Below are 26,820 nucleotides of genomic sequence, written 5' to 3'. Positions count from 1 at the left end.
GGCGTTGTTAATTGGCCACCCAGAAGCTGGAGTGTGCTGCCAATTTACCTCCCTGAAGCTGCGGTTAACCGCAGCTTAATTGCTTGTTACTGGGTGGCCGCTGTTACACTTAGCGGCCACTAGGTGGTGCTGTTCTGGAGCTCCCCGGGCAGCCAGCGCTTTTCTGCCCGGCTTTCATGCACCAAAATCGGACACGTTTACATGCAGGCACCGCTGAACCTCCAGCCCCTGGTTCTAATTCGTATGGATTTGGTGAATGCAGGGAAATTCGGTATTTTATGTTTTATGTGAATGTTTTAACCCAGATAGCAATGCCATGGAGCCTGTTCGTATAATTAAAGACTTTAGCTCCATGGCAATTAAACTGTATTCGGGTGGTCTGAGTGCCATTCACCTAATAATGTGCACCCAGACCTGAGCTATCTGGGGATATGTTACATGTCTGTGTTTTATGTATAAAATGTGTCTTTATGTATTTTAAAGTGATATACTGTTTCTGTGTCACCACGTGTATAATGGAGTCTTGCCTTTGTCCTGGGAGATAATTGAATTACTTCAGTAATTATCTCCAGGACAGAGAGGAGGAAACCAGGATGCATTGTGGGAAAGTATTGTGGCTGTGTGTACGAAAGTGATACATGTCTGTCTGCTGTTTCAGTCTTCCATTTGGTCCCTTAGGGGAGTGTCCACCAGGTGGGAGACCTCAGACCTCAGTAAAACAGATTCTGCTTGACCCTCAAACCGATGTGTCGTCTCGTTTTTGGGGGAATTGGATTGTATGCTGACTGCCAGGAGTGTAAGCGGATTGTATGCTTTTCCTGTTCGGCTGATTCCAGGGTTCGTGTGTTTCCAGTTCAGGAGTTGGTGAATTCGTACAGTTTGCCTTTCGGGAGATTGGTGCTTGCAGTAGCTGCTGGTCTATGGAAAAGGGGATTATAGCCTAAACGGTTTTTATCCTCTTGTAAGTGAAACGGTCCGTTACACTTGCTCTGCCGAAGTTGGTTCCTTTGTAGATAGGGGCGCTGTACGGGTACTAGCGTTGCCCTCAATTTGTAATCCAGGAATTGGTGTTGTCTTGTAGCTGTCCTTCTGGGCTGTGGGAATGATCCCGTCGCTTGCCACCAATTGCAACGGACCGTTTTGCACACAAGAGGTTAAAAACTGTTTAGGCAATATTCCCCTTTCCAGATACACCGAAAGCTACTGTCCGCACCAATCTCCCGAACTGAAAACACATGAACCCTGGAAATATCCGAACAGGAAAACCATACGAAAGGGTTACACTCCTGGCAGTCAGCATACAATCCAATTCCCCCAATAACGAGACGACACTTCGTTTTGAGGGTTAAGCAGAATCTGCCTGCACTGGCACCAGGGCCGTCTTTAAGGAGGGGCAAAAGGGGCAGCTGCCCCGGGCCCAGTTACTCCTGGGGGGCCTAAGGCAGCTTCCCCATGGGCCCCCTGCAGCACCAGAGGTAATCAGGGGCCACAGCTCTTTAATAATGTTCCGGACCGGGGTCCTGTAATATGGGGGTGGCTGACTACATACTCACTGCTAGCCCCCATCTCACACACTGCCCTGTGAGTCTCTTTGTTCCCCGGGCATCCTGGGAGCAAGTAAGGTCAGATCGCTTCCTCCCAGTAAGAGCAGATCACTTCCTCCTCAGTGCCGCTGGGGAGGGGGCACACACCACACAGAGGAGAATGCAAGCATTGTGGGGGAGAGGGACTGGGGGCAGCTGAATGCAGACTCCCATCAGCCAGGGCCAGCAAGCTCCCACTGGACCCCAGGGAAGCCACCCCACTGTACCCAAAAGGTGAGGAGACAGGAGGGTGGCTAAATATTTTTTTTTTCTGTTTGTAATTTCTGATTTCACTTTTATTTATCAGCCATTACAAACACCCATGTGTGGGTGTTTGTAATGAAACACACTGGGGAAAACTACATGTAAACAAATTCTAGATGAACCTGACAGTGCCATATTAAATATAAATAAATAAAACATTGACAAATATTTATTTTAACTAGGTAAGAACAGAGTTGAGGCATTATATTGGCCAAGGTTGTTGGGAGTTGCTATCCAGAAGCTGCTAGAGGGCAGAGAATAAAATATGTAAATTGACACTTATATATGTGTGTACATGGGTACATGGGTCTCAGTAAGTGTGTGTATCTAGTTGTGTACTTGTGGGTCAGTGTGTATGTTTACCTGTGTGTATGTAAGTGTCTGTGTGTAAGTGTCCATGCATACATCCCAGAATTTTAATGCCAACACAAATACACTCCTACATTCCATCACTAGCACTGTACACAAATACACCCCTTCATGTGTACCTCTGTGTATGTGTGTATCTGAGTGTGTGTACATATCTGTGTCGATGTGTGTGTGTGTGTCTCGGTGTGGCTGTGCCAGTGTGTGTGTATCAAAGTGCATGTATCTGTGTGCCAAAGGGTGTGTATCTGTGTATGTGTGTGTATATGCCAGTATGTGTCAAGGTGTTTGTGTGTATCTGCATGTTAATGTGTATATTTATAGGTGTTAATATGTATGTACATACGTCCCAGAAATCAAACAGAACATGGAGACACACCCATGCAAACACAAACATTATATATAAACAAACCCCTTTGCTGAAACACCAATACTACACACAAATGTACATATGCATTTAAAAGACAACACTACATCCAAACACACCCATGCATGCAAACAATACATACAAACACATCCCTGTAATAAAACGCTAAAATGATATTAAAACATCAACTCTACAGACAAAAGCACTCCTGCATTTAAAAGCTAACACTACAGACAAACACACACCCCTGCATTCAAATGCAAACACTACACACAAGTACACCACTGCATTCCAATGGTAACAGTACATACAAATACACCCCTACATGCACACATACACTCTATACAAAAACATGCTTAACTTCAAATGCACAAACACAACCCTGCAAGGATGGTAGATCCCCAGCTGTTACAGCATCGCATGACTTATATGAAAGATGGTGATTTCTCTTTTCTTTCCTCTTGCGATACAGGGAAGGCTTGAAAAATATTCTTGCAGCAGGGCACTCTATACATTAGTTCTGCCACTTAGTTGGAGTTGAGGTTGTGATTGCATGCCCGAGAGATGGGGGGGGGGCCAGGGTCCAAGGGGCCCAGGCAAATGTTTGCCCAGGGTCCAATCAATATTAAAGACGGCCCTGACTGGCACATACAGTCTCTTTTCTTCCCAATCCACAAACACAGTACAGCCCACAGGGCTTTATAGAACAACCAATCAATCCATACAATACACAAAGACACTCCCACAAAAAATGTGATATGATTACTGAACCCAATGGGTAATCTCATTATCACAGGCAGAGGAATACCGTTTTTACACAATATTTATAACTTCTAAAATATACATGCCACAAACATAAAACATACGTTTTCATAATCAGCATGCGGGAAATAAACACATACTCAAAAATCAGGGCAATCGGTTCAGGAGTTAAAAAGTTAGATGGAAGTCCTTTATGACCGAATGAAGCATGGCTTTTCTGCCCAAAACCAGTTCCACAGAGTCTTCTATCCTGGAGATAATTGAGAAGTAATCCAATTATCTCCAAGGACACAGGCAAAACTCCATTAACCCCTTAAGGACACATGACATGTGTGACATGTCATGATTCCCTTTTATTCCAGAAGTTTGGTCCTTAAGGGGTTAAGCACATGGCAGTAAAAAGACAGTAAAATACACAAGGTTACATTTATTACATAAAATACAGACATTCTACCTATCCCCAGATAGCTTAGATCTGAGCGCACATTATTACCGGATGGCGCTCAGATCACATACATACAGTTCAATCGCCATGGAGCCAAAGTCTTTCATACAGTCTTTCAGTATACGACTGGGCTCCATGGCATAGCTATCTGGGGTAGCATGGCTTTAACAGTCCGCAGAAAGGCACAAACCAGCCTTTCTGCAGAGAAAAAAGAACAGGGGCCATAGTCTAAAGGCAGCAGGCGAGCAACCAGGCTTCTCCAGTGCACAGTGGCGAGGTTGGTTCTGCCACACAGGGGATTATAGAGGCATGTGGCAGAAGCCAGTTATTTACTTTGAATTGCAATGGTAGAGAGGATATGCACACACTATCCAGGAAGTACTCCCATCAGGGTGCTCCACACAGGCAGGGCCACAAACCTAGTAAAGTTTTAATAGAACAATGTAGACCATGGCACACCTGGTGGTTTCTTTAGTAGGCGGCTTTATTATCAAGTGCAGAACAAAAACAAGTTTTTGGTACTTGGAAACTTTGTCAAGTCTACATTTACATTGAAAGCAGACTTACAGGCAGCTCGTGTGTAAAATACCACACCTTGCAGAGTCTTGGTTCATCAAAAGAGCAGTTCATAAACCATCTGACCTCTATCACTTTTCTATACAATTAACCCTTTCTGAATACTGTCCTGTTCCAAGCGGCCAATTTATGTATGCACTACACAAATCAAATTAAATAACAATGTTCTATAGTGCAACAATGAATTATGCACCCTTGCCATGACATAGACCACAAAACTTGTATACCAATTCAATGATATTGGTGATACATCTAGCAATTGAAGGCTTGGAAACTTCTTTTCTTCCTTGAAAATTAATACTCTTGCCTTGACCTCTGCCTTTTCCTGGTCTTCATTAACTCTTCAAACAGCAACTAGATGCATACTTGCAAAAACAAAATATTCAAGGATATAATTTTTCAATGTAGGGTAATAACTTCTTGATCCAAGGATAAATCTGACTGCCATTCTGGGGTCAATAAGGAATTCTTTTTCTAATTTGTTGCTAAATTGGAAGTGCTTCAAACTGTTTTGTTTTTGCCTTCTTTTGGATCAACAGAAAAAACAAATGTGAGGAAGGCTGAACTTGATGGACGCAAATCTCTTTTCAGCTATGTAACTATGTAACAGACCCATTTCTGTTTCCAGTGTACCGACACTTTCATTTTTTATTCTTTGAGAATTTATGTACTTGAAAAAAAATTTGGGGTTAGTTTTGCTTGCTTTGGCTATTAAGTTCTCATTTTCTAGTTTAGCCACTTTAATTGCCTTTTTTCAAGCATTATTGGCTTCCATATATCTTATATAGTGTGACAAACTCCCCTTTCCAAATGAGTTTGCCATGTTCTCCTGGAGGAGCCTGCTTGCCAGCCTCCTGTCCACAGAATATGGACCCTGTAAAATATAATATAAAAGTCTCTGTTCGTGTATTTGGACTATATGATTCAGGAAACGAACAGCAGCACGAACCGGAGACCACCTTGGAGCTTGTTAAGCATAATTGATCATTTGTAGCAATTTCCACCGCAGTGTTCTAAGTGTTCGTCTGGGTGGCCGCATTTCCTATGGAGGACCACGAGGTGTTTGGTCGTCAAGTTCATGGAATTATTTTCGGACACTGAAACTCCTGAACACCGCTGAACTTCCATGATCGCCTGTGTTCAATTCCACAACAATTCCACAAAGGCACTGTTTGGTGGAAACATTCCCACGAACAAGGGAAACAAGCTCCAGGGTAAGATTATTGACTATGTTTGGTAGTTTGTTTGATTTTAAACTACCGAACTAGACTGACCGCAAGCCCTAATTCTCTGGAACTGTTTTGGACATGGGAGTTCCAAGCGAAGGTGTATCTTAAACTGCATCCGCTCTAACTGGCAGTGGTGCCCTTCAAATTGACAATCCCACATAAGGATAGGATACCACTGTACCAAGTTGCGGAGTTATGTACAAAACAAAACTGGATGTGACAAACTAAAAAAGTGATATTAAAAAAAGAGCGTATGTTCTTACTTTTGTCTAAACAGTGAAAAGACCATAATTAAGAAATAGGACTTTACCTTAATTTTGCTCTTTCAGCAGTTTAGTAGCTAATTTGGTTTCCTTTCATATGTTCGTACAGTTAATTCCGTTCGTCCAAACAGAGTGGCGTTCGCCTAAATGAAACCACCGACTACCCAGTTTATAAATGTTTACTTTGTCTGTTCATTCGTATGAAATCCCGGAAGAAGACCGGTCAAAGCCTGCAATTGCCTGGAACTGTTTTGGGACTTCACCTCATGACTGACCAGTCCCAAACTTCACTCGAATGGCTTTTCTATTCTACCGAACGGATCTGAGCGGTATTTTGACAGATTGGGTGCTCAGATCCCAGCTATTTGTGGAGACCTGATATTATACAAATGATTATGTTTTTAAAATATTGTGTAAAATTCTGTACGTAGAGATACTTTATTTAAAGGTATGCTCTTACACAATTATCTCTCCAGTAGAGAAAATGATTCTGGGAAATGTTACTGTGCTCTCAGTTTTCTACAAGGTCCACCAGGGAAAAACCCCTGAAATGTCATTATGGAAACCCCTTGCATGGGGATTTATATAAAACCAGCTGTGGTTCAATAAAAGCTCAGTGGACTCCCAAAACTGTGTTTCGTCCAGTTGTTGGGAAATGGGATTGGAAGCACTACGCTACCCTTTACTTGTATGCTGACTACATCTACCAGTGGAGGTATTGGGACCGCGGCTTTCTGATAGGGCAAAAGGTGTTAATCCTAAGACCAGTCCACCATGCTGCAGGCATCCTGGCAGGACCCAAACAAGGTGGTAGAACAAATATGTGATACCACTTATGTGATTGGCCCATGCACCAGGTTAGGAGGTACACGCATGCTCCGCGTGAATATGCTGAAACCATACTACGAGCGCATAGAGAACGTGACAGCAATCTGCGCCCCGGCATCGGAAGATTTCGACAACTTACCTCTACCAGACCTCCTAGAGAAGGGAAACCAGACTGAGGGCCTGGGAGAGGTACAGTTAGGGGAACAACTGAGTGCACAGGAACGAGCTCAAGCACAAGACTTGATTAGGGCAAAGAGGTCCACTTTTTCCAATTTACCCAGGTACACCCCTCTAGCTAGTCACCGAGTAGAAACTCCAGGGCAGACCCCACTACGCCAAACCCCCTACCACATACCAGAATCCGTGAAGGAGAATATGCGAAAAGAGATTGAAGAGATGCTACAGCTAGGGGTTATTGAACATTCAGACAGCCCCTGGGCTTCTCCGGTAATGTTGGAGCCGAAGCAGGATGGAACAACCCGCTTCTGCGTAGACTACCGTAGACTAAATGACAAAATAGTGTCCCTATGCCAAGGATAGATGAACTCTTATATAAAATGACCAGGGGCCAGTACCTCACTACAATCGATCTTTGTAAAGGGTACTGGCAGATTCCCCTAGCCGAAGAAGCCATCCCCAAGTTGGCGTTTGTCACCCCGTTTGGCTTATACCAGTTTCAGGTCATGCCATTCAGGATGACAAACGCCCCGACTACCTTTCAGAGGATGGTGGATCGGTTATTCCAGGAGTACGCTTTTGCCTACCTAGACGATATAGCTATTTTTAGCCAGTCCTGGACCAAACACTTGACCCACATAGGAGCAGTCTTAGACCGTATCAGGGAAGCAGGGCTAACCTTCAAACCCAGTAAATGTCATATAGGAATGGCTGAGGTACAGTACCTGGGCCACCGTGTAGGGAGCAGTCAACAAAAGCCGGAAACAGCCAATATATAGGCTGTAGCAAAGTGGCCAACCCCACACACTAACACTCAGGTCCTAGCTTTCCTGGGAACAGCAGGGTATTATCATAAATTCGTACACGATTACAGTGCCCTGGCCCCTTACAGATTTATCCTGTAAAAACCTCCCTAAGCAGGGCCCCAGAGTGTGAACAGGCATTCCAGCAACTGAAATCGGCTCTAATTAACGCACCTGTACTTGCTGATCCAACTAAAAGATTTCTTGTCCACACAAGAATACGTTTGTGTCACGACTTATTTAAGCGTGAACTTCTAATTCTGCATGACCCAATACTGTTTCACACACTTGCTTTTCTTGACGAAGTGCAAACCGGAATGATTGAATTGGCAGGGGGACACATACCTCTGTATTTCATACCCAAGGATATTGTTCATGCTTGCCAGAGTGGATGGAGAAGCAATTAAGCCTATGCAAATTAAATTATTAATTGATCCGGAACGCATGGAGATTTGCTTTTTATTGGCCATGCCATATGTACCTCCCAAAAACATTTTTTCAAGGGGACAGCAGGATCGGTCGGACCGCCGCTCTAACGCAGAATATAGATGCATTAAGCATCAAGGACGCCGACCACTGTGCGCCTGTCCCTTTTAAAGGGGCAATACAGACACAAGTTAGGAAAGGAGCACTAAACAAAAGAGCTCAAATGACTCATACCTTTTGGGGGCGTGGTTATGTTCCCAATCATATAACCCAGTCTTCCTTCAAATCAGTGCCCTGTTGTGGTTCCTAGTGTTCCTAGTTCCTCCTCAGCGCATTCTTGTTTACATCTTTGTGTTTTGACTCGGCTTCCTCTTGACTCCTCTCTTTTCTGGTTCCCTGACTTGGCTTGCTCCTCGTATTCCTTTGACCTCGGCTAGTCTCTGCCTCCTCTACTCCTCTCAGCCCGGCCATTCTAAGGACCGGTTTGGGGGTTTTCTCTATCTATCTTTGTGGTTCTGGTGATTAACACTCTGCGTTTTGGGCATATTCATTACATTTACAATGTCGGTACACGGAAGGAAGATATCCACGTAAAAGTTCAAACCCTAAATGTTTTGGCTTTTCAACTGTGGGTACCAGATTGGTATACAATACCCATTTTGAATGACTGCGAGGAATTTAAAGACAATTTCCAGTGTGATGGAAAACCTTTTGTGTACGATTCTACCAATGCTTTGTGTGGGATGGAGTACATTAAACATGGCTCTGAAACATGTCAAGTGACTATGTCCAAAACCGACGATAATGCTTTAGTACATGCTATCTTAGTAAAAGATAAATGGTTGGTTAGCACGTGTCTTAAAAACATGAGTGTTTTTCGCAGGGGCCAGGTGACTAATAAAGTAATTGCCTTACCAGCACCTGTCTCACTGATCAAGGTACCCCACGACTCTCGTACAATATACCTGGTGTACACTGACATTATTGAAAGTGCTAAAGCACGAAGTCCAGCAGGGCTAGGCCACCCCGGTCTTTGAGTTGTGTGAGTAGTGTATATTTCAGTCTGGGTCTCCTCCCATCCCCTAGTGCCCTTCGAAGTGTAGCAAAGAAGGAATATGGTAGTGTAATAGGTAGGGCTTGAAAGAGATAGAGTAGTCTAGGCAGGAAATTCATCTTTACGACTTGTATCCTGCCTAGCCAGGATATGTGTGGGAGAGCCCATTCCCTCATTTCTGTTCGGAATTTGGACAACAGTGGGGTGAAATTTGCCGTGTATAGATCTGATTCTTTGACCGTCAACCAGGTGCCTAGGAATCGTATTTTACCCTGGGCCCACTGAAACGGATAACTCTGGCGGAGCTGAACAGCCCTTTGTGTGGGGATATCCATATTCAGAATATAGGATTTAGTGAAGTTGATCTTAAGGCCTGATATTTTTCAGAAAGTCTGGAATGCCTGTAGTAGATTGGGGAGGGATACTTCCGGGTTTGTTATGAAAAATAGGAGGTCATCCGCGTATGCGGCTATTTTGTGGTGTGTATCTATTGTTTTGACTCCTGAGATGTCTTGGTGGTATCTTATGTGTGTCAGGAAGGGCTCTAGTGCCAGGACAAATAGCAACGGCGACAGGGGACATCCCTGACGCGTTCCGTTGTAGATTGTGAACGTTTCTGTGAGCGCCCCGTTGACCACCACCTGCGCTGTTGGTTGAGCGTATAAGGCCTTGATCCAGCCCTGTAGGAGTGGTCCCATGCCCATGTGTGCTAGTGTCCAGAACATGTAGTCCCAGCAGACCCTATCAAAGGCCTTCTCTGCGTCTGTGGACAGCAGAAGAAGGCCTGTGTCGTCCTCCGTCTGCCCATGCATGAGTGTGAGGGCTCTCATAGTATTATCCCTGGCCTCGCGTCCCAATACGAATCCCACCTGGTCCGCGTGGACCAGGGATGGGATGTGCAGCTGGAGCCGGGTCGCCAGAACCTTGGCCAGGAGTTTGAGGTCAGTATTTATGAGGGATATGGGTCGGTAACTCCCACACTACTCCCGGTCCTTTCCTTCCTTTGGTATTAGAGTTACGTGTGACATGAGCGCTTGTTTGGGGAGGTCTCGTCCATCTCTAATGTCATTGAACATGTCCAGTAGCGGGGGATATAGGATGTCCGCGAAACTTTTGTAATATTTGATGGGTAGGCCATCTGGGCCTGGGCACCTGCCTGGTTTAGTGTGTTTAATAGCAAGCGCCAACTCCTCAGGTGGTCTTTCGTTTCCGTTGTCAGGGAGGGGAGGTCATGAGTCTTGAGGTATGCATCTATAGAGTCCCTCAGTCTTTGTGTCTGTTCTTCTGTTTGTGGTCATGGGAGGGATTATAACTCCGTGAAATAAGCGCGTATGATCTCCTGTATCTTGGTAGGGTGTCTGTGTAAGATGCCTCCCTTATCTCGCATGCGGTCAATATACGTGTACTGTCTCCTTTTGCTGAGCATTCATGCTAAGAGTTTGCCGCTCTTGTTTCCATGTATTGAGAAGAACGCCTTGTGTCGCAGCGCTGCCCTATTGTGTTGGGTGTGTAGGAGTGTTCCATCCTTAGGTTGAGGAGCATGGTCTGGTGTGTGGGGAGATGTAGTCATTTATTGAGAGTGTCTAGTTGTTATATGTCTGAAAGGAGCGTGAGCCTGCTTTTCTGTATAAAGTGTCCCCTGATCACGCTTTTGTGCGCCTTCTATCGTATAGTGGAAGAGGTTTGGTCTCGCATGTTGTCTGTAAAATAGTCTTTTAGCGCCGTTTCTATGTCTGTTGTGATGTCTAGTGTTGTGAGCAGCGATTTGTTTAATCGCCATTTTGGCACCCTAGGCCTGAACAGGGGAGATCGCAGCATGATGGTCACTGGCGCATGGTCTGACCACGTCGCGGTCCCCTGGTCGGCCGTGAGCACCAGTGGCAGGTGGTAGTGAGACACAAAAAGGTTATCAATTCGAGTGTATGAGTTGTGCGGATGGGAGTAATATGTGTAATCCCTCTCATCTGGGTGAAATGCCCTCCAGCAGTCCACTAGTTGTGCCCTTGATATGAGGGTCTTAATTGCTGTGATATGTTGTGCAGGGAGATGTGACTGCCCCTGCGAGGAATCCCATTTAGGATCCAAGGTGACGTTCAGGTCACCTCCCAGTACCAAAACCCCCTCCGCGAAGCGTTTGAGGGCGAGAAGTGTCCGGGCGAGAAACCTATATTGTCTCTGGTTGGGGGCATAAACATTGACAAAAGTATATGTCGCATCTGCTATCTTTCCTTTGAGAAATAAGAAGCGTCCCTCTGGGTCAGACGTGACCCCCGATTCTATGAATGGGAGTCGTCTGTGCAAGAGGATCGCTGTTCCCCATGACTTTCCTCCCCGAAAGTCACCATAATAGCCTATGGGGTAATGCTGGTTTGTTAGTGTGGGCCTCGCCCCCTCTCGAAAGTGGGTTTCCTGTAGGAACACAATGGAGGCCCTATGAGCTTGGAAGTCCCTAAGGGCTCCGGATCGTTTATCCGGTTTGTTCAGCCCTCTGGCGTTCATTGAAAGTATTGTGATGGGGCCGGCATCAAGGACATGATGGGTGGTCTGCAGTCTCGTGGTGTGTTCATGGTCGTGTCTGCCTGGAGGTTCATGGCAATGTGTTAGGTAGAAGGTGTCAGGGAAAAAGGGGGGGAGGAAGGGAAAGAGGGAGTAGACTCGATAAACTGGAGTTCGGGTATTCTAAAGTGTCGTTATAAGTGTAAACACGTGGAGATGAGCGTCGGGGGGCAGTAGGTCCCTCCCCCACCTGTGGGTTAGGGGGTACTGTGCACCTGTGTCTTGTCGCTCAATCCAGCAGGACAGTCGAAGGAGTCCAAGAATCTACGAGTGGGCAGAGTCCAGGGGATTAAGTGCGCTCCCAAACAGATCATCGCGACCACTGTGGTCCCTCGGGGCTCTTCCGAGTCAGTATATCTCGCCCCCCTGTCGTATGGCTCGTTTTGCTATAAATGCTGCCTGTTGTGTAACCTCACCTAATAAGTACCAGTAATTGCATTAACCTAACAATAAGTCATAACATATCAGTAAGTAACAGAACCTGTTAGGGTGGGCCGACCAGCCATTAGTTTGAAATGGCGGGTGTTCTGGTCCCCCCCAGGCCTCAAGTGGTTATGACCTTGCCTGCCCGAGGGTGCAGCTCTCATTAGTGTGGGGGTGGGGTGGCCTGTGTCTCGGCCCCTCCGCCCCGTGACCCCCAGTACGAGTTGTGTCGTTCTTGACATGTGATCACAATTCTCCCCGCTCCCACCTCCCACCCCCCCACCCACCTCGTTCCTCCGCCTCTTGTTTCATGATGTCCCCTGTTAGTGTTTTAATCTGCTGCATGGGTCGCGGGGTTAGCTTTGAGGGTAGTACTCCTAGCGCCCTAGCCTGGAATCTTAAGGCCTCGGTTTCCTTTAGCCCTCTCTACTGACAGGATTAAGTACCTGTCCCCCTCCGTCGGTCTTTCCCCCCCCCCCCCTCCTTCAATGGTAACTAATGTTCCAGTGCTGTGATGTATCGTGTGGCGCTTGTCGCCTGCGTTAATGTATAAACAGTATAACAACATATAATAAAACAGTAACCCCATATCCATATGTCATGTCGTGAGTTTTTCAGGGCCTCCTTCCCCCCTGGTCCTTCATTCCGAGCTCTCTGTTCAGCAGGGAACATCTCTATGCTAGTGGCATAGAAGTTTGTTAGTTTATTTTCATAAACATTATCACGAATTTAATTTAATAATTTTCTTACATCAAAATTGATATAATGGCACTGTCCCCGAATATCATAATAATAATAATAATAATAATAATAATAGTATAATAAAGCTGAGAATTACCCACTATATTTAAAAAGTCACAATTTCTTTATAAAAATATAATTTATTGTTACAATAATAATAATAATATGGAACATGCATGATAATAATCAGTATAACATAGGTATACAATATGGCAATATGGCAATGGTTTACACAGTACAGTGGCTAAAAAAAACAACCAGTTGTCATGAACTTAGCAAGGTTTATGAGAGGGTACTTCACACAGAACACAGAGCTCACAGCACAGCGAGAAGCAATAAAACCTTGGCTAACAGTTAGATCCACTGAGTAACCCTTTCAATGCTGGCTGCAATCCCCCTAGGCATATAATATCCTATTCTGTTGCAATTTTCAATTAAAGCAATGTTCATATCAGATCATTAACCATTCCTGGAACCATCCAATAAGAATAATCTACCAGATTTTACATTAGCCGAATTTTAACTTCCTTAAATAAGATTCTCTCTCTTATTTCAGAGCAAATCAATACATCTGGATAACATGTGTCATGCTAACCTGTTGGTAAATATTACCGTTAATATATTGTTATTGTTTTTTCCACCTGCAGGAATGGAATCTTTTATAACCATATATTCTTTAGTTAACCAAGATTTCTAATTATTGAAATCTGGCCGATTTATCGAGATATATTCCTGCTATTAGTAAATTTTGATTATTTTAAATTAATTAAATAAAACCAGCATAATTGCCAGTTACGTTGTAGAAGTTCTTATCAGATGAGTAGATAGTCCCAGGAACTTGAATGCAAGTATGATTGATGTATAGAGGGGTGCATGTAATAGAGAAAGTGGTGTTGGTTTGGAAAGTTGGGTCAAAGAGAGTTAGAGAGCTGAGTGTTAGATGTTGAACCTAAATGTCCGAATTGAGTGTCAGTCCCAGAGAGTTGAATGTCTGAATCTCTGTATCCCCTTTGTTCTTCCTTTTTTTTTCAATTTTTTTCAATTTGACAATTTTTATATTGTCATAAAACATTTAAGGGTACAGAAAAGAAAAGGGGAAGTTAGGAGGGGGAAAATCATTTTGACATTACAAATTACATCATCTGGTTGAGTTCCTATGGTACAATATACAGCCAAATGACATGAGTACTGTTATCTTCTCCTGTGTACCATAGACTGATGTGGTGTATGTCTAGCTATGTTGTCCCAGCGTGGTGTGTTCTATTGTAGGACGCTCTCATGCGTGTGTTGGAATATGAGGGAGGCAGTGTGGGAAGGGACGACAATATAGGGTAACTAATGAACAGGGGGGAAGGGAAGGGAAAGTGGGGTGTGTCAGCATCCCTCGTATTAGTCGTTATGGACATGTCAGGTCTACCAGAGTTTACATGGTGTTTGGGGTTAAAGGTCTGTGATTCCCGCTATCGCTGAGGCCTGCCACGCTGTTGGTAGCCTGTTGGGATACTGTCAAGGTTCTGTAAGGTCCCTTTGTCAGGATCAGTGTGCCTGTATCCTGTCTATTAGGTGTGTTTAAAGGGAAACTCCAGTGCCAGGAAAACAATCAGTTTTCCTGGCACTGGAGGTTCCCTCTCCCTCCCACCCCCCAATCCCCAGTTGCTGAAGGGGTGAAAACCCCTTCAGTCACTTACCTGAGGCAGCGATGATGTCCCTCATCGCTGCCTCCTCCTCTGCGCCGCTCCTCCTACTGTCTCCGTCGGCCGGTGGGCGAGACTGATCCCGCCCACCGGCCGAGGAGACCTAATGCGCATGCGCATTAGCACTCCCCATAGGAAAGCATTGAAAAAGATTTTAAATGCTTTCCTATGAGGAAATGAGCAACACCGGAGGTCCTCACACAGCATGAGGACGTCCAGCAACGCTCTAGCACAGATCATCTGTGCTATGAGTCAAGAAGTGACCTCTAGTGGCTGTCTAGTAGACAGCCACTAGAGGTGGAGTTAACCCTGCAAGGTAATTATTGCAGTTTATAAATGTAACAGACCCTTCCAACTTAGTCTTTTGTTCGTTTCATGCCTCTGTTCGCCTGATTTCGTGCGAAGTCCGTATGTGAAATATAGGTGGCCGCCATTTCGGGACTTTACACGTGTTCGCGGCCATCTTGTGTACGAACAGCGGTGTTTGCCTGTAACCGCATGGAACTAAAAACGGATACGCAAACAGGCGAACACCGCTGAGTCCTCCAGACCTCCATAAGTTCGCACAGAAACTACCGAACACTCCACCATTCGGTAGTTACACTCAGTCATCTATGGGGATTTCAGCGAACCCCGCGATTCGGATGGATGACAAGATTTTCATACCGTTTTACCGTGCGAACAGAGACCGACCGCAAGGCCAAAACTCATGGAACTATTTTCGGCTAGTTGGTCTGTGCGGTCGGTCAAAACTTTGAAACTCCGTAACTCCCGAACCGTTCATCCAATCGGGCTGATTTTTGGACAGAGTGTTCCCCTAACGAAGATCTCTCAAGCGGTGCCGGATTTAAAGGTGTACCCCCTGTTTTTGGGGTACATCCAGAACTGGGGTAAAATATTGTATGTTCTAATTGTGTTATGTGGTTATCTGAGGGGAGGAGACGTGGGGGTGTTACCCTGTGCATAATTGGTTGTTTTTATCCTCCCCCTGGGAGTGTCCTGTGTGTACCCTTTTCTAATAAAAAGCAGGCTGGGTGTCCCAGTCCTCAGTTCATCTTGACCCTTCATAACGTAGCCTCGTCTCGTTCTTGAAAGGGGATTATTTGGGAAGGTTATTCTGTTCCTGTTGCAGCTGAACCTGATTCTCGCTCTGGATATCGTGGATGGGATTACAGCAGCCTACTTCTCCACAGCAGCTTGCAGGGAAAAAGGACGTCTTCAACGGCAGAAACCCTCTCTCTATCTGGGTAGCCGTTACATTGGTGGCAGCGGTGGGATGGTCCTTTTATCCAAGGAGCAAGTGCTGAATGGAGTCTCAGTATGCCAAGCTGAAAAGACCCACACTAAAGGATTTATTGGAGAATCGTGGTAGAAGTGCCAGCAACAGACCATGGAGGGAGCTGATAGCTGACCTGCTGGAGCTGGACGAGATGGATAGGTCCATGGAGGTAACGGAACCCATGGCACCCAGCAGTGAGGACGATGTGATTACGGCAATTGTGCAGCGGAGATTAGCGTTGTATCCAGTCACGTCTACAGAGCTAATAACCCAACTGCTCCGGGAAACAAGGGAAGAGATCCAAACCAAGAGGGTACAAGAAATGGAACTGGTAAGAGCCAGACAGCTCACTACACAGACAGTTCCTACCCCGCTACCCACTACTACAGTAAAGAAAATTCCCTTCACTGCATTTAAAACCTTTGTGGAAAATGAAGAGGAAATTGATGGGTATTTGGCGGACTTTGAAAGACAGTGCTCGCTACATCAAATACCGCCAGAGCAATGGGTCACTATCCTGGCGGGAAAACTATCAGGAAAAGCTAGTGAGGCTTTTCGAGCGCTCACTACAGAGGAGATCACGCAGTACCAAACAGTAAAAGAGGCACTGCTCACCAGGTATGCGGTAACCCCAGAAGCATACCGTCGCCGCTTCCGGGAGTCCAAAAAGAAAGCTGTGGACTCCCACATGGAATGGGCCAACCGACTACAAAGAGTGGCATCACATTGGGTCCAAGGGTGTAAGGCCAACACCGGAGAGGAGATATTGCAATTGTTCTTAATGGAACATTTCTTCCAAAATTTGGCTGCGGACCTACAAGACTGGGTACGAGACCGGCGCCCCGCTAATTTAAATGAGGCGGCTCGGCTGGCCGATGAATACGCCGAGACAAGGAGAGTAAGCCAGGGTACTCCACGACCAGCTCATAAGATAGAGCCACGTACCCCAGCCGCTGTCTCACGCCCAGAGTTTCGAGCTCCAGTCCCACCAGGACCACCCCGTCCTCAGGGACCTACCAACTACCCCCGAGATTTGTCGAAAGTGACGTGCCATCACTGCGGCAACCTCGGACATATTGCTCGATATTGTCCCCTAAGATCCAATAGCAACAATTGGAGACGCACAACTCCCAACACAGAGGCCCCTGCATCACGACCCTCTGCGGCTCACTGTGTGGAAGCTGAAATGGGCCCTGAGGAATGCCTGGGGATTTTGTATGAAGCAGATCCCATACAAGCTGCTTCGCCCGATAACCGACAGCATCATCGGCAGGAAGTTCGGGTGAATGGACAAATAGCACAAGGCCTAAGAGACACCGGGGCTACCATCACGTTGATCCAAAAACACCTAGTAAAGCCAGAGAATGTGTCTACCCGCACTGTTGCTGTTCGGGTCGCAGGGGGCGCTGTTTTTCGCTTGCCCACTGCCCGAGTACACTTAGACTGGGGAGTCGGATCGGGAAAAACCACAGTTGGCATTATGGACAACTTGCCTGCCGAGGTCGTCTTGGGAAATGACATTGGCCCCTTGACCTCAGCATATTTGCCCACACCTGCTGCCGCTTGTCCCGTAACCACCCGCTCACAGGCCCGTGTCACAGATGACCCTAATACAGGCCGGGAGACCCAGGTAAGCCAAGCACCCACATGTAACCCCACTACAACAAGCAGGCCCATAGCTTGGGACACCCCAGAGGAGTTTGGGAGGGAAACTAGAGAGGACCCCACCCTCCAAAAGTATCGAGAATTAGCAGACAGTAGGGAGGGCAAACAGGAACGTTTTCTATGGGATGGGGACAGGTTGTACAGACTGACGGAAGGAAAAAAGAGAGGCTGTCCCCCTTCGCAGAAGCGCCAACTAGTGGTACCCAGAAAGTACCGGTTGGAGCTTCTCCGAATCGGCCACGACATTCCGTTGGCAGGGCATCTAGGGGGTAACCGTACCACCTTCCGGATCACCCAGACCTTCTTTTGGCCGGGGATCTCAAAGGATGTACGACGTTACTGCAGCACTTGTGACGTATGCCAACGGGTAGGGAAGAGAGGAGATCACCCTAAAGCTCGACTGTTACCTATGCCTGTGATCGAGGAACCATTTAGCAGGGTGGCAGTCGACCTAGTGGGACCCCTACCTAACCCCAGTCCCTCTGGTAAGAAATACATCCTTACCGTAGTGGACTATGCTACTCGCTACCCGGAAGCTGTCGCTCTGACGAATATCCAGGCTGACACTGTCGCCAGTGCTCTAGTCGGGATATTCACCCGAGTGGGATTTCCTCAGGAAATCTTGTCCGATAGAGGGACCCAGTTTACCGCAGACCTAACCCAGCAGCTATGGAAGGTTTGTAGTATTAAACCCCTACTTAGTTCCCCGTACCACCCTCAGACTAACGGTCTCTGTGAACGTTTTAACGGTACCCTAAAGCAATTACTACGGACCTTTACAGCGGAATACAAAGATTGGGAACGATTCTTGCCGCACCTCCTGTTCGCTTATCGGGAGGTGCCACAGGAATCCACAGGGTTCTCTCCCTTTGAACTGCTCTATGGCCGGAGAGTACGAGGCCCTCTCGACCTCATCCGAGAGCACTGGGAGGGAGAGACAGAACATGAGGGTGTCCCCATCGTGCCATATGTGCTAGAAATGCGGGACCGTATGGAACAGTTAGCCCGGATGGCACGGGACCATCTCCATGCGGCCCAGGGACGGCAGAAACGTTGGTACGATCAGGGCGCCCGCCAGCGAACGTTCCAAGTGGGCCAGAAGGTGCTGGTGCTTAGACCTGTCAAAGGGAATAAGCTCCAGACCTCCTGGCAGGGCCCTTACAAAGTGGTAGCACAGGTATGTGACACCACCTATGTAATTGCCAGCAGCAAAGATGAAAGGATTCGGAAGTCCTTTCACGTAAATTTATTAAAAGAATATCAAGAAAGGCCCGAGGATATAGCAGCCATATGTATACCAGCCACTGAAGACCCTGACAGCTTACCCATACCCGACCTTTTAGCTAACTCGGAACCTAAGACCCTGCTCAATACCATACAGCTAGGGGAGCGGTTAACCCCCGCTGAAAAGGGACAGATCCGACAACTGCTGACTGAAAAGAGGTTGACGTTTTCCCAAGAGCCCGGATACACCCCCTTAGCAACTCACTATGTAGAGACCCCAGGTCAAACTCCTCTCCGGCAAACTCCCTATAGGATCCCTGAGGCAGTAAAAGATGAGATGAGGAAGGAAATCCAGGAGATGCTAAGACTAGGAGTGATAGAGCCATCTGACAGCCCGTGGGCCTCACCGGTGGTCCTAGTCCCCAAAAAGGATGGGACTACCCGGTTCTGTGTCGATTATCGACGTCTCAATGACAAAACCCTGACAGACGCATATCCCATGCCCCGAGTAGACGAGCTATTAGATCGTATTGCCAGGGGACGTTATCTGACCACCATCGATTTGTGTAAAGGGTATTGGCAGATTCCCCTGGCCAAGGAGGCTATCCCTAAGTCGGCCTTTGTCACCCCATTTGGCTTGTACCAATTTAAGGTCATGCCATTTGGGATGAAAAACGCCCCGGCTACATTTCAGCGCTTAGTGGACCGCCTCCTTGATGGCTTCCAGGATTTCGCCTGCGCGTACCTGGATGACATTGCGATTTATAGCGAAACCTGGGGAGAGCACTTAAGGCATGTAGAGGCCGTACTGGATCAGATTCGGGCCGCAGGCTTGACTCTGAAACCAGAAAAGTGTAACTTCGGCATGGCAGAAGTCCAGTACCTGGGACATCGAGTGGGATGTGGGAAGCAGCGCCCAGAACCCGCTAAAATTGAAGCTGTAGCTAACTGGCCCACACCCCACACCAAAACTCAAGTATTAGCATTTTTGGGGACCGCAGGATATTATAGGAGGTTTGTCCCTGACTATAGTACCATCGCAAAACCCTTAACAGACCTAACCAAAAAGAACTTGCCTAGGATAGTCCTGTGGTCTCCCGCCTGTGAAACAGCCTTTCAGGCCCTAAAGAATGCTCTGATTCATGCACCTGTCCTGTCTGCCCCCGTCCCTAACAAAAGATTTGTCGTTCATACAGATGCATCCATGTATGGACTGGGGGCAGTTCTAAGCCAGGTCGGAGAAGATGGAGGCGAGCACCCTGTCGCGTATCTCAGTAGGAAACTGTTACCTAGAGAAGTGAGCTACGCGGCAGTGGAAAAGGAATGCTTAGCCCTGGTCTGGGCATTAAAGAAACTCACCCCATATTTGTACGGACAGGAATTTACACTAATCACCGACCATAACCCCCTGGTGTGGTTAAACAGAGTAGCTGGAGATAATGGACGCTTGTTGAGATGGAGCCTAGCACTGCAACCCTACAACTTCTCCATTCAATACCGCCCGGGCAGGTTTAACGGGAATGCCGATGGTCTGTCCAGACAAACAGAACTATTACCCTAACAAGGGACCGGACAGCCCCAAGTTGACCCGAAAAGGATCAATCCGGGTCTGCCGGAGTGTTCCACAAAAGGGGAGCAGTGTAACAGACCCTTCCAACTTAGTCTTTTGTTCGTTTCATGCCTCTGTTCGCCTGATTTCGTGCGAAGTCCGTATGTGAAATATAGGTGGCCGCCATTTCGGGACTTTACACGTGTTCGCGGCCATCTTGTGTACGAACAGCGGTGTTTGCCTGTAACCGCATGGAACTAAAAACGGATACGCAAACAGGCGAACACCGCTGAGTCCTCCAGACCTCCATAAGTTTGCACAGAAACTACCGAACACTCCACCATTCGGTAGTTACACTCAGTCATCTATGGGGATTTCAGCGAACCCCGCGATTCGGATGGATGACAAGATTTTCATACCGTTTTACCGTGCGAACAGAGACCGACCGCAAGGCCAAAACTCATGGAACTATTTTCGGCTAGTTGGTCTGTGCGGTCGGTCAAAACTTTGAAACTCCGTAACTCCCGAACCGTTCATCCAATCGGGCTGATTTTTGGACAGAGTGTTCCCCTAACGAAGATCTCTCAAGCGGTGCCGGATTTAAAGGTGTACCCCCTGTTTTTGGGGTACATCCAGAACTGGGGTAAAATATTGTATGTTCTAATTGTGTTATGTGGTTATCTGAGGGGAGGAGACGTGGGGGTGTTACCCTGTGCATAATTGGTTGTTTTTATCCTCCCCCTGGGAGTGTCCTGTGTGTACCCTTTTCTAATAAAAAGCAGGCTGGGTGTCCCAGTCCTCAGTTCATCTTGACCCTTCATAACGTAGCCTCGTCTCGTTCTTGAAAGGGGATTATTTGGGAAGGTTATTCTGTTCCTGTTGCAGCTGAACCTGATTCTCGCTCTGGATATCGTGGATGGGATTACAGCAGCCTACTTCTCCACAGCAGCTTGCAGGGAAAAAGGACGTCTTCAACGGCAGAAACCCTCTCTCTATCTGGGTAGCCGTTACAATAAAAAACTGCAATATTTAGAGTACAGGGTTAAGAGTAGTGGTAGTTGGCACCCAGACCACTCCAATGGGCAGAAGTGGTCTGGATGCCTGGAGTGTCCCTTTAAGTCGGGTGTTTCAGCTCCCAGTTCTCCCAAACCTCATGTTTCCAGCTTTTGCTGGGCGGGACTTGTGAGATATTGGATTCGTATTTCCCAACTTGTGAGATATGTCTGATTATTTCCTGCATTGATTCATTAGTTGGCGACAGCCAGTTTTTTGCAATGAACTGCTGGGCCGCCACCAGTATGTGGAATATTAAGTATTTTGTTGGTTTAGGGTGGGTGGTGTCAAACATAAATAGGAGTAGAGAGGCCGGGGTATTCGGTATTGTTACTGATGTGAGTTGGTGTATCAGAGATGACTATGTTCCAGTATGGTTGGAGCTTCGAGCAGTTCCACCAGATATGGAGGAATTAGCCCGTTTCTTTTTGGCACCTCCAGCAAGTGCTGGACAGCGTTGGATCTATTGTGGCCAACCATGTAGGGACCATATACCAGCGGTAGAAAAGTTTACAGGTTATTTTTAGGCGGAAGGTGAATAGCGTTAAGCCTCTCACTTCGCCTGCGGAGGACAACCAGGTTTGTTCTGGTAGTGACAGGTTTAAATCCTTTTCCCAGGAGCGTACACAAGAGAGGGATCTGATTTCCCGTCTGGGCAGCAGCAGTGTGTATATAGTAGATATAGTTTTTTTCACCAGTTTCCCTGCTGTGATAAACTTTTCAAATTCTGTTAGGGTAGTGCTAGTGTGGGATTGAAAGTTGGGGAGGTGGATCTTCCAACAGGAAGACAATTGAAGGTAAGAGTGATACGCAGTGTTCGGGAGTGTATGGCTTTTAGTTGGTCAAAGGTAGCTAATTTCCCTTTGCTCAGGAGTGTGTGAACATGAAACACCCTGCATATGTTCCAAACCCTATAGTTTAAGTCCGGTATCACCTGCGCTAGGGCTTTAACGGGGGTTGAGAGGGGGGTCGGGTGGCAGCTGCACAGGAGCCTGCGGGAGACGTCCCAACGTTTTAGCGTTGCCAAGGTGGCCGGGAGTGCTTGAGCGGTGTCTCCCCTATGGTGTAGTCTTGGGTGATAGGGAAGAGGCTTGCTAGTACCGCTGCTTTGTGGTATAGTTGCACATTAGGAAGGCCCATCCCCCCTTTACTTTTAGGTTGGTATAGTGTGGATATGGCTACTCAGAGGCTTTTCCCCTTCCAAAAGAATAGGTTGATATATTTTTGGCGTGATGTGAAGTAGGATGACGGTATTTGGAGGGTAAGTGTTCGAAACAAGTATTGCAGTTTAGGCAGTATCACCATCTTGACTGCCGCTATACGGCCCGATCAAGAGATAAACTTATTCCTCCAGTCATGGAGTGTGGCTATGATTTCTTTGCCGAGTTTGGTGTAGTTCAGGTTGGACATGTTGTGTGGAAGTTTGATGCCCAGTAACATGTCCGTGGGGATCTCAGGGGCTAGGATTTTGAAAAACCCATGTACATAGCTCGGTAGGTCCGCCGGGAGGGTAGTCTCCGGAATGCCCTGCAGTCTGATGTTGCTCCTCCTGGACCTGTCTTCAAGGTCCTTAAGCTTGGCTTCGCATTGGTGCAGTTGGTCAGTGAGAGATCTGATTTGTTCTGTTGACTCATTATGAGCGTCCACCTGATCCTCCATCTTGGCCTCCATGTGCGATGTGCGGGTCTCGCTTGAGTTCAGCGACGCTGGTTTGCCAGATAGCTATCAGCTTTTGGGATTGATCATCCAGGGCTTGCTTGAGGAAGGCAGTGGTAAGTAGGTTGCCATCCTGTGATAGGTCCGTTTCCGATCATTGACTGCTACCTCCGGAGAGTTCGGCGCCATCTTGGAGGCTTGCGGCCTTGGATTGCTTTGCCAGGGCAGCCACTTTTTTCTGGGCAAAGAAGTTAATTTTGTCCGGCCTGTCCTGTTGTCTACGGGTTTTAGCTTGTGACATTTTGTCTGTAGTTCGTTAGCACCCGCGGGATGTTCACTGAAGTTGCTTTTTGCATAGCTCATGGTGCAGAGCAAAGGTCTCATGCGGTCAGCTTCCTCCGTGTCCAGCCACGCCCCCGTTCTTAATTTTTTAAAGGGCCAAACTCTCTGCACGTCATTAGTTGATCGGACGAATAGGAAACTGTAGGTGTGTCTATCTTATCTAGTATTATCTAGTTCTTGAAAAAAGAGGCACTTGGCTCAACGAGCGAAGCAAATGATACATATGGTCACAGCCAAAAAAAAGTGTGTGTGACTCACTGTATCTCCTGGAGAGTAAAGTAGTCTAATAGATACAAAGTGTGTATATCTGGAGTATATGGTGAGTAGAATATTACTCATAGATAATTCGCCATAGCAACATAATAAAGACAGAATAATAGTCTGAATAGAGAAAAAAAATAAAGTGTGATTACTAAAAATTGCTACTATGTATATAAGTATATAGATATTAGGGTGAGTAATACTGGGTTACTGTGTTTAGCAAAATAAGCTTTATTCAGTCTGGCTCAATCTAACACACTCCCTAGTATAATTGCATTTCTCTATATATTCAAAACAAAATTCTATATACATATATAACAAATCCTCCTAGGCACATCCACCTATAGCTAGAGGTGTTGGTATATCTAAAGAGAGTCACCTATATACAGTGGCGGCTCTAGACTTTGTGAGGCCTTAGGCGAAACTCAAACATGAGGCCCCCACTAACACCTAAAGTTAAAAATAGGGGTTGCATTGTGTGTATAAGGTGCTGTTGTTGTATTTAAGGACAACCTTGCAGCGCTGGATACAGAGAGATAGTCTCTGTATTCATCGTCCAGAGGCTTGCAGTGTTGCGGCTCCCTGTGCCGCCGCATTATGATCTCTCTGACTGTAGTTATGGCATAATATGCAATAAACAAATTTAATTAGCAATTATGCCAATTGTTTATACATGATGGAGGGGTATGGTTACTTAGCCTTGCAATCGTATATACATAAGTGGCGGTGTATGTATATATGACTGTATCTACCTATGTGTGACAGAGTTTGGGGTGAGTGTTGCACAGTTGGAGTACAGGATTGTAAGGGTTTATGTAATAGGGTGAGTGTGGCAGGGTGAAGGGGGTGAGTGGGACAGACTGATAGAGGATGAGTGACAGGGTCAGGGGGCGAGTGTGACAGTGCAAGAAAAGGTGAGTCTGACAGGGTTGATGGGGGGTTAATGCAATAGGGTAGGTGTGGCAAAGCAAGGAGTTTGGTATGGTTGCAGTGGGTGAGAGTGACAGGATGAGGAGGGTTATGTAAGTTTGGCTGGGTGTAGGGGGCGACAGTGTGTGGGGTCTGAAAGTGTTTGGGAATGGTGATAGTGTATGTGAAGGGGTGTCAGTGTGTGTGGTAATGATAGGGTATGGGTGGGGAATGACCAGGTGTGCGGTGGAAGGCTGTGACAGCGTGTGTATGTGGGAAGGCTGTGATTGGATGGGTGTGGGGTGACAAGGTAGGGGAGCTGTGAGAGGGTGGGGGGCTGTGAGAGAGTGGGGGGCTGTGAGAGGGTGGGGATGGTAGGGGGGCTTTGACAGGGTAGGAGGTGGTGGGGGACTGTAACAGGGTAGGAGGTAGTGGGAGACTGTGACAGGACAAGGGGTAGTGAGGGGGCTGGAGCAGGGGGTGGTGGTAGGGGGGCTGTGACAGGGTAGTGGGGTGGTAGGAGGACAGTAGGAGGGCAGAGGGTGGCTGGGGCAGAGGGTGGTAGGGTTCGCCAGGAGCAGGGGAGTTATGACATGGCAGGGGGTGGTAGGGGGGCTGTGACAGGGCACAGGGTGGTAGGACGGCAGTGACAGGGTACGGGGTGGTAGGGGGCAGAGGGTGGTAGTGACAGGGGGTGGCAGGAGGGCAATGACAGGGTAGTAGGAGGGCTAAGGGTGGCTGGGGCAGAGGGTGTTGGGGTGGGGGAGAGGGTGGCTGGCGCAGTGGTGGTGGGGTGGCTGGGGCAGAGGGTGGCTGGGGCAGTGGCGGTAGGGTGGCTGGGGCAGTGGTGGTGGGGTGGCTGGGGCAGAGGATGGCTGGGGGCAGAGGGTGGCTGGGGGCAGTGGGGGTGGGGTGGCTGGGGCAGAGGGTGGCTGGGGCAGAGGTGGTGGGGTGGCTGGGGCAGAGGGTGGCTGGGGCATGGGTGGTGGGGTGGCTGGGTGGCTGGGGCAGAGGGTGGCTGGGGCAGTGGTGGTGAGGTGGCTGGGGCAGTGGTGGTGAGGTGGCTGTGGCAGAGGGTGGCTTGGGCAGAGGGTGGCTGGTACAGTGGTGGTGGGGTGGTTGGGCCAGAGGGTGGCTGGGGCAGAGGGTGGCTGGTGGGGTGGCGGGGGCAGTGGATGGCTGGGGCAGTGGTGGTGGTGGGGTGGCTGGGGCAGTGGTGGTAGGGTGGCTGGGGCAGAGGGTGGCTGGGGCAGTGGTGGTGGGGTGGCTGGGGCAGTGGTGGTAGGGTGGCTGGGGCAGAGGGTGGCTGGGGCATTGGTGGTAGGGTGGCTGGGGCAGAGGTTGGCTGGGGCAGAGGGTGGCTGGGGCAGTGGTGGTGGGGTGGCTGGGGCAGAGGATGGCTGGGGCAGTGGTGGTAGGGTGGCTGGGGAAGAGGGTGGGCTGGGGCAGTGGTGGTAGGGTGGCTGGGGCAGAGGGTGGCTGGTACAGTGGTGGTGGGGTGGCTGGGGCAGTGGGTGGCTGGGGCAGTGGTGGTGGGGTGGCTGGGGCAGAGGGTGGCTGGGGCAGTGGTGGTGGGGTGGCTGGGGCAGAGGGTGGCTGGGGCAGAGGGTGGCTGGGTGGCTGAGGCAGTGGTGGCTGGGGCAGAGGGTGGCGGGGTGGCTGGGGCAGGGGTGGCTGGGGCAGAGGGTGGCTGGGGCAGTGGTGGTGGGGTGGCTAGGGCAGAGGGTGGCTGGGGTGGCTTGGGCAGGGGTGGCTGGGGCAGAGGTGGTGGGGTGGCTGGGGCAGAGGGTGGTAGGAGGGCAGGGTGGGGAGCGGAGGCATAAATACCTTAGGATTAACTTATTCCCTGGTGGTCCAGTGGGCGGTAAAGGCTTTATCCCTGGTGGTCCGGTGGGCTCCCTTTACGGTCTGCAGCTCCGCCGGGTGCAGAGCTACAGACCATGTGGTAAGTTTAGTCTCGCGATCTCAGCCAGTCAGAGCGTTGCCGTGGTAACCCGCGGCAACGCTCTGATTGGGTGATATCGAGAGACCCCCTCAGTCTGCAGCTCTGCGCTCGGCGGAGCTGTAGACTGGCTGGTTCTCTCCCAGGCAGGCATAGGAGGGGCCTCGCACCCGGCGGCATAAAGGGCAAGCCGCTGGGCCCCCTCCTGTGTAGGGACCGAGGACCCGATCTGTCACACTGCCCTAAGGCGATCAGTGCGAGGCCTTAGGCGGCCGCCTAAATCGCCTAATTAGAGAGCCGCCTCTGCCTATGTGTTGAATGTATCGCTCTTAGGGTGCCTCCCCCGATGTAGTGGGGGGTTAGTAATCCCTTCCTTCATTGTG

The 26,820-nt window shown here is 48.2% G+C and overlaps 1 protein-coding gene across 1 annotated transcript in view; it reads right to left on the bottom strand.

Annotated features, from left to right (window-relative positions):
- LOC134574851 (oocyte zinc finger protein XlCOF22-like) overlaps window positions 1–26,820 on the bottom strand; it is a 132,185-nt gene that overhangs the window by 91,596 nt on the left and 13,769 nt on the right. The gene's annotated exons all lie outside the window — the stretch shown is intronic.

Source organism: Pelobates fuscus, chromosome 10, assembly GCF_036172605.1.
Source record: "Pelobates fuscus isolate aPelFus1 chromosome 10, aPelFus1.pri, whole genome shotgun sequence".
NCBI lineage: Eukaryota > Metazoa > Chordata > Amphibia > Anura > Pelobatidae > Pelobates > Pelobates fuscus.
This window is presented reverse-complemented; position numbering and strand designations above follow the sequence as displayed.